The sequence below is a fragment of the Macrobrachium nipponense genome, chromosome 10 (genome assembly GCF_015104395.2).
Source record: "Macrobrachium nipponense isolate FS-2020 chromosome 10, ASM1510439v2, whole genome shotgun sequence".
Lineage (NCBI taxonomy): Eukaryota > Metazoa > Arthropoda > Malacostraca > Decapoda > Palaemonidae > Macrobrachium > Macrobrachium nipponense.
In genome coordinates this window covers 87,715,574-87,730,802 of record NC_087204.1, presented here as the reverse complement: position 1 = coordinate 87,730,802, position 15,229 = coordinate 87,715,574, and the positions used below count along the sequence as shown (strand labels likewise).

Here is a 15,229-nt window from a genome sequence, read left to right as displayed (position 1 = left end):
GTGATCTTGCTTGTTTGGCATGGTATGCAGTTCTTTGCTTATCTCTGCACGTCCTTTTTTATCTATCCCGATGGATGGGAGAGGCCGTGGATGATGTCGAATACCTGCTTCCTTCGTGATGTGGGTATCAGAGGGCGGGGGCAGCCTGTGCTGGTGCCACAGAGAAATTTTGATCCCTGCTCTCCTACTGGTATGTCCTTCCACTTCAGTTTTTTCATCTATGTTTCTTCAGTCCTGAGTTTCTAGGTCAAGAATTTAAAAAAATAAGAAAAATAGGAGCAGATTTGTGCTATCCATCCCATATCAAGTATATTTGTTATAATAAAGCTATTAAGACCTTCCATGAAAAATTGGAAAGAAAAAGAAGTGCCCATATTTTATTGGATTTGAAGCTGTAAAACCCTTTTTAAATTTGTGTAATACAAATGCATCTTTCATATATAATAACGTAAAAAACATGCTTATAAAAAATAACCCCCGAAAAGAGCAATGTTGTACCCAAAATTCCATGTATGGATTGTGATTTATTTTACCTAAGTTAGACCAGCAAAGAATTGAACACCAGATTAAAACAACACAAATACTCAATAAGAACAGGTCACAAATAATGCTTTATTTTTACATTTAAGTGAAAAGTATTTGGACGAAAGCCAAATACCGTCACGTTGTAACGAAACTATTTCAAGGAACTTGTTAGAATCTGTTTTAATTCAGTTAACCTGGGTGAATAATTTTAATGTAAGTCTAGGATTATTTTCTTTGGACCCGGTCATAAAACATATGTTCCAGAAAGAATTGAAAGATAGAATAAAGAGGATTGCCAATAAGTAGATTTCAATTTTAATCTGTTGACTGCTCTGTGACCTGCCAACCTTTTTGTTTTCCCTAATGACTTGTACCCTAATGACTTGTATCTCTAGTTGCTGTGACCAATTCTTGGTAACAAGACGAAAGTACTTTGCATCTTCAGTGTTTCAATTTTCCTTTGTGGTTGTCTTTGCTTTGTTTATATATATATATATATATATCTATATATATATATATATATATTATATATATATATATGTGTGTGTGTGTGTGTGTGTGTGTGTGTGTGTGTGTGTGCGTGTGTGTACATGTAAATATATATATATATACATGTGTGTGTGCATTTATATAAATATAGTGTGGCTGGCACCCAGGGGGATGCATAGGGCCTTGGTGAGCTCACGCCACCACATTCTGTCCTGGAATAACTCCTCAAGATCACCCCAACACTGCTTGGCGCAAAAAAAAGACTGGAGCATCTTTATCCCCGACACTCTTCCACACCGTTCAGGATTAACAAGCAGAACACAGGTGGCCAGGCTTGCAGTTCTCTTGTCATGTGTAAATATGAGTGGACAATATTCCTATTGCAGAAATTAGTATTGTGTACTGTTTTATACAAATGAATGAATCTGTTAGTTTTGTATATCGGACTGAATTGCTGGTAGATAGGGCTTGTAGAGCTAGATCGGCCTCTTTCTTGGGGTGTCTGTATAGAGGTGAGGAACAGTTAGCTCGCGTCGTCACTTCCAAAGCAAGAGTCTCTGTCATGGACTCGTGGTTTAAATTTATCTTTGAGTATCTTTGTAATCCTAGGCTGTGTCTGTGAAACTTTGATAATGTGTAACTGAGTGATTAGACCATAGTAATTTTGCTTATTCATAGCTCTAAAACTGCGTAATGGTAAGCATTATAATTTGATTTGTGGTAATAGTAGTGCACAAAACCCCTGTAAATATGCCTACCAGGCAGATCAGTAACGTAAATGCGTCTGGCCTGTCGTCTTATCATGTGGCATCCAGGCCGGTTAAGGGTCAGACTAGCAGCAAGGGTTCAGTGAGTTCCACGGGAGTTGGTAGTCAGAGTAAAAGTAGAAAGAATGACGAGAAACCCTGTGTAAATGCAAAAACAGTACTAAATGCATCCCCACACTCAAGAGTTGCCACCCACCTTGTTACCAACTGCATCAGTCATTTTGTCTGTTGAGAACTAACAGGCTCCCAGTATAGTCCTGGTGCTAGGTATAGTTCTGTAGGAAAATTTGAGTATGGAGAATCTTTTTCCAGAAATGTTTAGTAGTTGTTTTAGTATTTTTTGTCTTTGGTGGACATCTGCCACCTGATATAGGTTTTCCATTTATGACGTCATCAAAGATGGTGGCTGCTCGATTGTGATGAAACTTCAACTATTTCAGTTAATTAGAACTTTACAATGTCAAAAGAAGAGGGAAAAGTGATAAAAATGTTTGCAAATACTTTAAATAATTAAAAGTGCCAAACAGAAGAAGTAGCACATGTCATAAGAAATTGCAATCCCATTACAGAATGTGCTCTGCTATTGAGGGAATCATTGCAGATTTAGACTTTGGCCTTAATAATAAATTTGGTGATTCACAGGACCTTAGAAGCTCTTGGACCGAGTCAAGAGTACCTGAGGTATTTATTATTTAATAATATAGATGAAAACACAATTGAGGGCTGTGAGATCCTCGAAAATGAAGGTAATGAAAAGAATTGGAAGTGGGGAAGTGCTCACACAACTGGAATCTTAAAACACAAACTTTATTACGAATAATGTACAATATTCATCAGGGGCTAGAAAAACACCTTTACATATGATGGTAGGGGAATCAATACATCAGAAATGTAGAAGCAAACCTTAATAACAAGCTTTAATCATGCAGGTTTAAGTGTTAGTTACCGTGAAGTTATTCGTCACCACCATAACCTTGCACAGTATGCTGCTATGCAGTCTCCTTTTCAAGTTCCAATGCTGAGTCATTTTAAGAGTGACTCCCTCACAATTGGTGCCTTCAGCAACTTTGATCACGAGGAAGCTGCTTAATCTGGTGTTGGGGGTTCTCATGACACTGAATGTGTACTCGTCCAAGGAAAACCACTAGAAATACCAGTAAAACCATGCTTATCAGAGACTGAGGTCTTATGAGGGATGAAAGCAATTCAAAAGGCTTCTTCCATGCCAAAAGTTACAGTTTTATTCAAAACCAGCAAAACGTCCAGATCTCCCAAGCAGTTATGAAGTTGCCTCCAATTTATTTACAATGAACAGCACAAGCAGTGTCTATTCAATGCGTTGCCAGTGTTAAACAGAAGTCAGAAGTCTGGTAGGAATAGTTATGTAAGAAATATATTAACTAAGAAACTATACTAGTAGAGTTTTTGGTAGATGAAGGCGAAAGAGAAGTAGGAGAGAAACGCAAACCAGGATGTTTGCGTTACGACACTTGTAAAATGCAGAAAGGGACATAACAAAAATCGATGATGCAAGCTGTTAGACATAAACTTTGACCGAGAGCAACAAATAACAAGTGGGTGGAATGGACTGCCCACAGCATGCCCTGATTTGTTAGATGTCGTCGCCGGAAGTAGTAGGCGTAAAAGATTACCCAATTATGAAGAATTAGGGTGGTCTCCAGAAGAAGGAAGGGTGGAGCCAGAAATCAGAAATGGGTCCAAAGTTCAGTTGGAACAAAAGATAAGTTCAATTAAATACTCACTTCTGGACGCATAACTTGTGTTGGTTTATACTCCGTTTACCCTGTGTCATTTGTGTGTGATAGGAAAGTGAAATTGTGTGTGTTACAATAATAATTAAGAACTAAAAACATGGTGTTTAACTTGCCCAGAATTCTAAAGGAAACCGAACTCACATATTTTCTCTATATAACCAGCCTCCCAAGATCAAGTGTTATCCTGGCCTCTCGCCAATTTGTCATGGGTTGGAAGTAGATCGGGCGACCCTTCACAATGAAGAAATAAGGGTCCATAGTGCCACAACTGGCACTTCTTCAGCTCTCTCATGTCAGCTCCTTGGGACAAGATATTGGCTGGATTACTCTTGGTTGGCACATTCTTCACACTCATCCCACATTCCTGTAAAATAGAGTTAGCCTCCTCCACCCTATTTGCTATAAAGTTGCTAGCTATCCAGGCTATAGCAATCTATCGGTCCAGACTATAAGTGTTAACATTTAACAGATTCTTTAACTTCCTACCTAACCTGCTTCCCAACAATAAGGCTAACAACTCTAACTTGGGTATGGTCAACTGCACCGCAACTGTTTCTTGGGGGTTACTCTCATCTTACTGGTCTTAGGTTAGTTTCTCCCTTACTTCCCCTGACTGCAGCCACTGCCCCATAAGCCTGGCTTGCTGCTTAGATAAATACACGGATTTCCAATGTGGCGGGATCACAAGCTATAAAAACAAGTGGCAAACCCTCTGTCACACTTTCCTCTTTACACTACAGAATTCACGCAGGACAATTGACCTATACCAACACATAATAAAAAAAAAACACACAAAACACATGTACTTACCAACTCCAGATACTCCAGAGCTATGCTGTGCTGTCCGCCGGTCAAGGTCGCTGAGACACCAACAATAACCACCAAGAAGCACAACCCAACAACACAACACAACACCCAATGACTACAACCCAACAACTCAACAACAAAACAACAACAACCAAGGAACACAACCACAACTCAACAATACAGCAAACAACCAAGGAACTCAACCACAACCTAACAACACAGCAAACAACCAAGGAACACAACCACAACCAAGGAACACAACCACAACCTCACATATAACAACAAAAACTCAACAACAAAACAACGGACCACTGCACAAACAACACAAAAAATCACAACAGCACAGGCACAACAATTCTAAGCAAACAACACTAACTTAACAACAACCAAATAACAAACAAAAACACACAACTCAACTGAATATCAATGCCTTCACTTAAATGCTGCCAACACTACTGTCTCTCACAGCTTCTGACTAAAGACTGACCAAAGACTCGCCAAAAAAACTCAAAACACAGAACTCGAACAATCAACAGCACCAACAGACAACCCAGAACTCACCAACAGCTAATACATTCGTTAACCATCCAACCACCAATTACTCTCTCTCTCTCTCTCTCTCTCCACACACACACACACACACACACACACACACACACACACACACACAGACGTTGTCAAATCGAAATCCATAACTCCTCCATATTTCCTCCCCCATTACATCTGACAACGTCTCCTTACACTCACAACACCCACACTAAATAACCTTCCGCAACACCCACGGATGCTTGGACGCAGGCCCCCTGGATTTTGTTTGGGGGCCCTCATACAAACTCTCGGTTACACCGCCATCAACTTCTCCCAGACCACTTCCAGTCAGACTACCATTACCATCTCCCTCACTACCATCCTCTCAAATCCCATTCAATATCTCATCTACCCCCTCTAACTCTTGTCCGAATATCTCTCGTAACTCTGCCACCAAATCACTTACCTCATTTACACTCCTGCCAAACTCCCGAAGAGACTCATTCATACTGCCAACTACATCCTTACCACCTGATTCCCTTCCTGGTGAAACTTCCCTAAACCCTGACAATTCAAAACCACACACGCTATATGTATTATTGCTCCCCTCAAAGTCATCTTATCCACCATTTTTACCCTAACACTAACCCCTCTATCATGCAGTTCACATTTCTCCCTTTCGTTCCCTTTCCTTATGTTCTTCTGCTTTCTTCCATACTCAACCAACACTAACTGCCGATCTTCCAGACCCATTTGCTCACTGATGCTCGGCTCACATTTATTTACCCTCAACCACTCACTCATCACATTCTCCCGAACATACTGCGGTACTAGAGGACCCACCCAACTGAATCCCCTTAACACCTAGTTTCCTGAATTCCCAGCCTGACTCATCCTCTTTTGCCTACACACACTCACCATGTGACCTTCCATTCCACATTCAACACACTTTGCACGCTGGTCTTTACACATCCTAGCATAATGCCCGTTCTTCCCACATTTGCCGCAAACCACATTCATATGGGTACCCCGACATCAACTAGGTATGTACCCTACCTGTCCACACCTGTAACATTTAATATCCCTACCTTTCTTACACTCACTCACTAAATGCCCCCGTTTGCCCACACCTGAAGCACGCTCCTGACGCCCACCAACATTCATTCTTCCTGTGTCCTGGCTTACCACATCTATAACACTGCTGCTCTCGCTCACAACTAACTGACCTGACTCTTCCAACACTCGCACTCCTATCTCTTTTAGGGCTAACTACACTAACGTTACTTACCCCTAATGCTCTTATCTACCACTCGCTCCAAAACTGCCTCTTTATAGCTTTTCAACTCTGGTACAACCTCAGCTACTTCAGTCCTAACACTAACACTCCTACTCTCTTTCAAACACCTATCTAACTCGTAATCCTCTACTATTTCTAAGATATCGTTCCATGTTAGCCTTTCATTTGTCCATTGCATTTTTTCCTTACATTCCAGATTTATAAACTCATATACACTCTCTGGTACAGTCGCCAACAACTTTTGCACTAACTCCTTACACTCATTTATCCCTACATCCCCAAACTTTTTCCTGGCTAATGTTTCCAACCTGCACACATACATCGACAATGACTCACCAACATTCATTCTTGCTTCTTCAAAATCATGCTTTCTCCTATATCTAATGCTACTCCTTATCCTCTTTGCCTGTTCTACAATCCTGGCTTTCACACTCTCATAAGGCACATTCCCTACACTCATCATTACCCCATACATACTCAACAAAAATCCCGTAAAAAAGCTACCTAACTCTCTTGCCCAGACTCTCTTGTTATCTCCATACTTTGCCTCACAATACCTCTCATATTCTTTAAAAAAGTCCCTTATGTCCCTACTACCACATTCCTCGTATTGTGCACATCGGGGTACCTCTCTCATATACACAGCCTCTCATACTTCCTGCTCACTCTCACTTTCGCTACTTCCATTCTGACCCTTCTTTATCTCTTCCGAATACAGCGAGTCCACTTCCATACTCACGTCCATACTCTTGACTACACTATTCTTATCCTTCTTCTTTCTACCTACCTGTTTCCACTCACCGCTATCTAAATCACTCTCAGCCCTTTCCCCAATGTATTCAGTCCTAGTCTCATCCTGTCCGTTACCCTTACTAACCTTCTTTCCCTTAGTCTTCTTCTTTTCCTCAGCCCCCTTCTTATTCTTGTCCTCAGGTTTATCCTTATCCTGTGTCTTCCCCTTCTTTCCCTTACCTATCACAACCAAATCACCTTCGTCACTCGTACTCTCATCCACTCGTTCTTTCATTTTCTTTACCACTCCTGGCCCGTCACAAGACCCAGTAGGCCTACCTCCTACAGCTCCCTCTCCCATGAATCCCTTCATCATTTCCTGCATCATCTCTTGCACTGCATTCATCATTACCCCAAATTTTTGTCCATTTTCTCAACCATTCTCTCTTCTGCTCCTTTCACCTCTTCTCTCATTTCCACTTTCGCACTCCTTAGCATTCCTCTCATTTCCTCTAACTTGCTCTTCAGCTCCTCACACTCTACCCTCAACCTCACATTCTCCACTTCCAATCTTTCCTTAGCTTCCCTCGCCAACCGTAACTCCTCCTTCAGCCTATGTATCTCCTTCAACCCTTCCATTCTCACTTTCTCCACCAATCACACAACTCAAATGCCCCAATTGTCCTGCAGCTGCCGCACCAACAGTCCCTGTTTGGGCGCCAAAAAATAATGTGGCGGGATCACAAGCTAAAAAAACAAGTGACAAACCACCCCCACCCCCACACCACATTAACCTAATCAATCCAGCTGCCAAACTCACAATCTGTCACACTTTCCTCTTTACACTACAGAATTCACGCAGGACAGTTGATCTATACCAAAACAGAAAAAAAAAAACAGAAAACACATGTACTTACCAACTCCAGATACTCCAGGACTATGATGTGCTGTCCGCCAGTCAAGGTCGCTGAGACACCAACAACAACCACCAAGAACCACAACACAACAACACAACAACCAAGGACTACAACCCAACAACTCAATAACAACCAAGGAACACAACCACAACTCAACAACACAGCAAACAACCAAGGAATGCAACCACAACCTAACAACACAGCAAACAACCAAGGAACACAACCACAACCTCACATATAACAATAAAAACTCAACAACACAACAAAAGACCAGTGCACAAACAACACAAAAAATCACAACAGCACAGGCACAACAACTCTAAGCAAACAACACTAACTTAACAACAACCAAATAACAAACAAAAACACACAACTCAGCTGAATATCAATGCCTTCACTAAAATGCTGCCAACACTACTGTCTCTCACAGCTTCTGACTAAAGACTGACCAAAGACTCACCAAAAAAACTCAAAACACAGAACTCTAACAATCAACAGCACCAACAGACAACCCAGAACTCACCAACAGCCAATACAGTCATTAACCATCCAACCACAAATTACTCTCTCTCTCTCTCTCACACACACACACAGACGTTGTCAAATGGAACTCCATAACTCCTCCATACCGACTTTCCCGACAAAATCCCCTTCCTAATTCTTGATAAATTCTTCTAATGATCTTTCTTGCCTCTTCCTGTTTTTCTGCATGAAGAACATTATCCTATCCTACTCCTTCTTCCCACAGTTTTTCCAAAAATAACTTCCCCTTTACAGAGGTAGAGTCGGTAGTAAGATTAATGGGGCGAGGAATGTTGCTGTCATTTTGGTTGATGGTTTAAATGTTTCGTTAGATGCAAGAGAGAATACATAGATGAATAAAACTAATGTTGCCCCTAGGAAGATTAAAAATGAAATATAAGAGAACCACATAAATTTAGATATTAGGCCTGCTGTTACGCAGATTATTATGGTTTGAAAAATAAGGGTTAGTCCTATAGCCAAAGGGTGTGATATTTGTATAAAGCAAATTGAAGTTGAAACTAGGATTAGAGAGGATAGTAAGATTGTGTTGATACAGAAAGTAGTTTATTATAAAATATTAGTTTTGGGGAATAGTGATGGGAAGATTTCTCCTTTCTGAGCTTCAAGAATAATAATTCATCTACAGTTTACAAGACCATTATTTTTATTTAAACTATTGAAACTAATGACAATTTTCTATTTTTGGCTTTTTGTTCCTTTGTTTTGTTTGTGCTGTGGTTTATTGGCTTTTGTTGGTAAGCGTAAGGATTTATTAAATGTCTTGTTGAGTTTAGAGTTTATTATAGTAAATATTTTTTGGTTTATAGCTCAGGCTTTCGGTCACTTAGGGAGGGACTTATATTTTGTGTTGTTTTTTCTGACTCTTGCTGCATGTGAGGGGGCCCTTGCTTTAGCTTTGTTAGTTTCTATTGTTCGTAGGCATGGAAGGGACAATTTTGGAAGTTTTAATGTTTTGAGATGTTAAGATTTATTTTAATAGTTTTATTGATAACTTTGATTGCAGATAGTTGATTGTCTATTCAGTTGACTTTATTTTTAGCTAGTTTTATTTTTGGAGTTTACTCCTTAAATGGGTTTACTTTTTCTTTTCTAGGTTTAAGGTTAGGTTTAGATTATGATTATATTTTAATTTTATTGTTTTTGGATTATGGCTTTAGTAGTTGGAAGAAGACAAAAAGTTGAAAACTTATTAGTTAATATCTTTCTTTTGTTGAGGTTGGTTTTGACTTTTTCTTGTCTTGATTATTTAATATTTTATGTTTGTTTCGAAAGTTCTTTAATTCCTACTATAATTTTAATTTTAGGTTGGGGTTATCAGCCTGAGTGGCTTCAAGCTGGGGTCTATATATTGTTTTATACTTTATTTGGGTCTTTACCTTTGTTGATTTCTATTTTAAGCTTGTATAGAACAGGGGGTTCCGTAACATTTAATTTATCGTCACTTCCTGAGTGTGGAGTAAGGTTGATGGCAGTATGATATATTTGTAGGGTTATGGCTTTTACTGTCAAATTGCCTGTATATTTGGTTCATTTATGGCTTCCTAAGGCGCATGTAGAGGCTCCTGTGGCTGGTTCTATGATTTTAGCTGGTGTTTTATTAAAATTAGGGGGGTATGGTTTAGTTCGAGTGTGTCCTCTTTTTATTCAATCGGCTGTGACTTTTAGGTGATTTTGAGTTTCAGTGGGCTTATTGGGTAGTATCTTTGTGAGTTTTATTTGTTTACGTCAGACAGATACAAAAGCTTTAATTGCTTACTCTTCTGTAGCTCATATAGGGTTGGTTTTATGTGGTCTTTGGTCTTAGAGTTTTCAGTTGGTGAGGGTTATCTGGTGCTGTTTCTGTTATAGTTGGTCATGGTCTTTGCTCTTCTGGTTTATTTTGTTTAGCAAATATGGTGTATGAGCGGTTGGGGAGTCGAAGATTATTAATTAGTAAGGGTTTACTTAGTTTTATACCTACTATGGCTTTATGATGATTTGTTTTAAGAGCGGGGAATATGGCTGCTCCTCCTACTGTTAATTTATTAGGTGAAATTAGTTTAATTCTCAGAGTGGTATCTTGAGCTTTATTGGCAATAATTCCTGTTGCTTTGCTTTCGTTTTTGAGAGCTGCTTATAGTCTTTATATGTTTTCTTTGAGTCAGCATGGGAAATATTTTAGGGCTTTGTTTTCTTATTGTTCTGGAAAAGTTCGGGAATATTTAATTTTAATTCTTCATTGGTTGCCTTTAAATGTTTTAGTATTGAAAGGTTCTGTTTTGGTTTGTTAGTGGCTTAGATGGTTTAAATTTAAATAAAATGTTGGTTTGTGGGACCAAAGATATAGTTTTCTATTTTGAGCAGTGTTATGAAATAATAAAATGAATTTAAGTAGTATGGTTTTCTTGTTACTTGTGTCTATTTGTAGTTTAATTACTTCTTTAAATTTACTTTCTTCTGGTTGTTGTTATTTTATAGATTGAGAGTTGATTAGAATTAATAGAGCTAGAATTGAAATAGCTTTGATTATTGACTGAATATCAATGATGTTTATGTCTTTTGTTTGTTTTATTTCTTCTATGGTTTTATTTTATAGAGGGGGTCATATGTCTGGAGATTATAATATTGGTCGTTTTATATACTTGGTTTTAGGATTTGTACTTTCTATGTTATTGTTAATTATTAGTCCTAATATAATTAGTATTTTATTGGGTTGGGATGGGCTAGGTTTAGTTTCTTATGCTTTAGTCATTTATTACCAAAATGAAAAATCTGCTGGGGCAGGAATATTGACAGCTTTGTCTAATCGTGTAGGAGATGTTGCTATTTTATTAAGAATTTCTTTAATATTGAGTTTAGGTGGTTGAAAGTTTTATTTTTATGTTGGAGAGCAGTCTTTAAGTAGAAGTTATGTTGTTTTTTTGGTGGTGTTAGCTGCTATGACTAAAAGAGCTCAGATTCCTTTTTCTGCTTGACTGCCTGCAGCCATGGCTGCTCCCACTCCTGTTTCTGCTTTAGTACATTCTTCAACTTTAGTAACTGCTGGAGTTTACCTTTTAATTCGATTCCATTCTAGGCTTATGACTTCTTTTGCTAGGACTTTACTTTTATTGTTAGGTTGTTTAACTAAGTTTATAGCTGGGTTGGGGGCTAATTTTGAAACTGACTTAAAAAAATTATCGCTCTCTCTACGTTAAGTCAGCTGGGTGTTATAATTACTATTTTAAGATTAGGGTGGGCTACTTTAGCCTTTTTTCATCTTTTAACTCACGCTTTGTTTAAAGCTCTTTTATTTATATGTGCTGGTTCAATCATTCATAGTGTTGGGGATTATCAGGATATTTGTATGATAGGGGGTTTAGTAAATTTTATACCTATTAGGGTTGTTTGTATTAATTTAGCTAATTTAGCTCTTTGTGGGTTTCCTTTCTTGGCTGGGTTTTATTCGAAGGATTTAATTCTAGAAGTAGCTTTTTTAAATCCTCTTAATGAGATTTGTTTCTGGTTGTTAGCTTTGGCTACTGGTCTTACCGTTTGTTACAGGTTCCGTCTTGTATATTACAGGCTTAGAGGTGATTATAACTTAAGGTCTGTTTCATCTGTTAGAGATTCTGAGACTTTGATAACTTGGCCTATGTTGGGTTTAAGAATTGGTGCTGTAGTAGGTGGTTCTGCTGTTTCTTGGCTTGTGTTTCCTTCTCCTACTATAATTTGTCTTACTTTGTCGATGAAACTACTTGCTTTGGCTGTGAGTTTAGTTGGGGGTTTTATTGGATATGTATTAAATTTAATAGTAGAAAATTATAAGCTTAATTCCTTGCAGTTTTATCCTGTTGTTGTTTTTTCTGGTTCTATGTGATTTATGCCTCTATTATCTACTATCGGAATTAGACGGGGTGTTTTAGCTGGTGGTTTTGTATACACCCAATTAGGAGATGGAGGTTGATCCGAATATTATGGTGGGCAGGGTATTTACAGCACTCTTATGAAATCTTCTGGCTACCTTCAGGCAATTCAAGAAAATAGAATTAAAACTTATTTAATTATTTTATTAATTTGATTGGTAGGTCTTTTACTGATCATTTAAACTTAAGAAGCTTAAAGTTTTGAGCGTTACATTGAAGCTGTAGAGGTGGCAAGTTTGTCCTTAGGTGTTTTAAAAAGGATTTGTACCTTTAGCTTTACAATGAAAATGTAATGTGTTTATTACACTATAAAAACAGGAATAAAGACGGAATTAAACCGCCTGAGATTGAAGTTAGAAGCCTCTTCCCCTTCTTGTTGTTCCCTTAGTTAGAACTTGAGTTCAATGATACCATTAACAGTGGTATACCTCTATTTGGTTTTAACTAATTATTTTAGTTAAAGGTAATAGTTACCGGAGCCCAGGTCGAAACTGGGTGCGACGTTCGCTTTTTAACTAAGATCAGCTCCTTGGAGCACCTTGTGAATGCAAATCAAATATCATAGTTGACTATGATCTCTATTATTCAGATCACTCCAAAGCTCCTTGGATTCACTCGTGGTATAATCCTAAGAGTAAAATAATGAGGAAAAATAACCCTGTGAGGGTTCATGTTTTTACGTTAGAGAATGTGATGATTGTGGTTAGGGGTAAGAGGAGTGTGATTTCTACATCAAAAATTAAGAAAATAATAGCGATTAGAAAAAATCGTAGTGAAAACGGTAGTCGTGCTGATCCTTTGGGGTCGAATCCACATTCAAAGGGGGATCTTTTCTCTCGGTCTGTAATAGTTTTTTTTGCTAGGAGTGTAGAGAGAATTATAACTGCCGCTGAAATGATTAGGACAATAGTGATAAAAGTGATTGAAATAAGCATTGATTATCCTGGAAATACCAGGCTAACTGATTGGAAGTCAGTTGTACTATTTATACTAGATAATCATTTTATTATCCTCCTCATCAGTAAATTGAGATATAAAGGAAGAGTCAAAATTAGAAACAGAAAGGATCCAACACTTCATGGGAAAACCCCATCAGCTAGCAAGTCTTTTACTCCCTTAGACAGTTTCAAACCTATCTCATGTTTACTCCTCTCCCATGACATTCCCAACACAGAAAGTTCAACTGGTTCTTTACACCCTACCCTTTAATCAAACATTAGGCTATACTAGCCCATCCCCTCAATGGCATATTAGCTTTGTCTAGGAGTTGATTAACAGTGACACAACCATCCCACAACTCGGCTGCATTGGCAAATGTGGTGACACAGTTGTCGACATATTAACCGGATCCTCGCTCCCTGCAAGTGAGTCTAAAAGACTTGTTGGAGAAGACACGACTCATTGTTATTCCGAACACCATGACCCTGAAGGCAAAGGTAACCGCATCTGCTGGTGCCTTATACGACAGGAATCAGGCATACTCAGTGTCTTTTGGATCAAGGACTCTATGAAATGCTTTAGAAATGTCAGAAGTCATGGCGTAGGGATTAACTCTGAGCCTTAGCAACATATACAATAATTCAACTAACCTGGGACCTGGATAGAAGCAATCAGTTAGAGAGATTTCTCCCTGGGTTTAGATGAGGCATTAAAGACAATCTTAAGAGGGGTGGTTGAGCTCCCTTTTTTTTTTAGACCAAAATGAGGCATATAGTGAACCCAGCTTCGAGATAAGTCTGAAGGACCTGCTCGTAAGCAGTTCGATAACTAGGGTCTTAAGCAAATTTCCGTTCTAATTTATTCAATTGTGCCATGGCATTACAGTAATTAACATTTGGACTTTGTTCGTCGTGAAATAGGAGGCTTACTTGATAGCCCTGGTCAGTTTGCACTATGCTATCCTGCACCTTTGCATAGCCAAGTTATTTGATTCAGAAAACTGTTCTTTGGGGTTGATTCCGATCATGTTGAGTCTCCACCATTCATCGACATCATGCACGGGCTCTTGCATTCTACACACATGCACTGCTCTTATTGAAGATGCTTTTATCCCTTAAGTGCCCACTGGTGAACCCTCCCATACAGGGATACTGCTTGATGAGTTACAAAACTCCTATACAGTGGAACCTCGGTTTTCATACATAATCTGTTCCAGAACCTCCAACAATATCTGGAACGTACAAAAACCGAAACAATAATTCCCATAAGAAATAATGTAAATACGTAGTATTAATGCGTTCCATACCCCAAAAAATATTAACAAAAAATACATTTTATGTGGAATAAACAATTTTACAAACAGAAAACAATGAGAAATTAACATAAATGAATAATGAACGTTTAACACCACTCTTACCTTATGGAAGACTCTTATTAGTGTATGGAAGATGGAGAGGAGAGGAGAGGGAGGAGGAGAGGTTACTGCTATAGTCCAATAATTAAACTGAAAAAATATGGTCAGGTTGGAAAAAATTGCTTTACTTTGTTTTTTCAACTGGATTCAACAGAAAATCAGGTCTATTATACCGGTTAGAAAATCTGCTCACTACTAATGCCCCAAAATTGCCCTAATTCAAGATGGCCGACACTGTGCTACCGTATGCCAAAATTACCATATCATCCAGACTATTAGAGCTATAAATCCTAACAAAGTGTCTAACCCTATGTTCTTCAGGTCAAGGAATTCATTTAACATGGTAATATTTGCCTGTAAGTGACCTATTTTCAGATAATTGCAATCATCCTCTAAATTTCTGTGTAAATAACAATTAACTAATGATTTTACTTTGCCTTATTTGTAATCTACAGCATGTTTTCACCTATGTTATTTGCAGCATTTCTAGGTTGATAATGTTTGAATTTCATTTTTCATTTGTACATAGATTAATGCATGATTGTCATGTGGGTTGATAAACTAAGACTTAACAGATATGGCGTGTGTCATCTGTAGAAAAGTGAATGT

At 38.4% G+C, this 15,229-nt stretch overlaps 2 pseudogenes; both read left to right on the top strand.

Moving 5' to 3' along the window:
* Positions 1-9,515: 9,515 nt before the first annotated feature.
* On the top strand, positions 9,516-10,404 carry LOC135223740 (NADH-ubiquinone oxidoreductase chain 4-like; annotated as a pseudogene).
* A 305-nt stretch (positions 10,405-10,709) lies between these two features.
* LOC135223739 (NADH-ubiquinone oxidoreductase chain 5-like) lies at positions 10,710-12,450 on the top strand (annotated as a pseudogene).
* Positions 12,451-15,229: the final 2,779 nt, after the last annotated feature.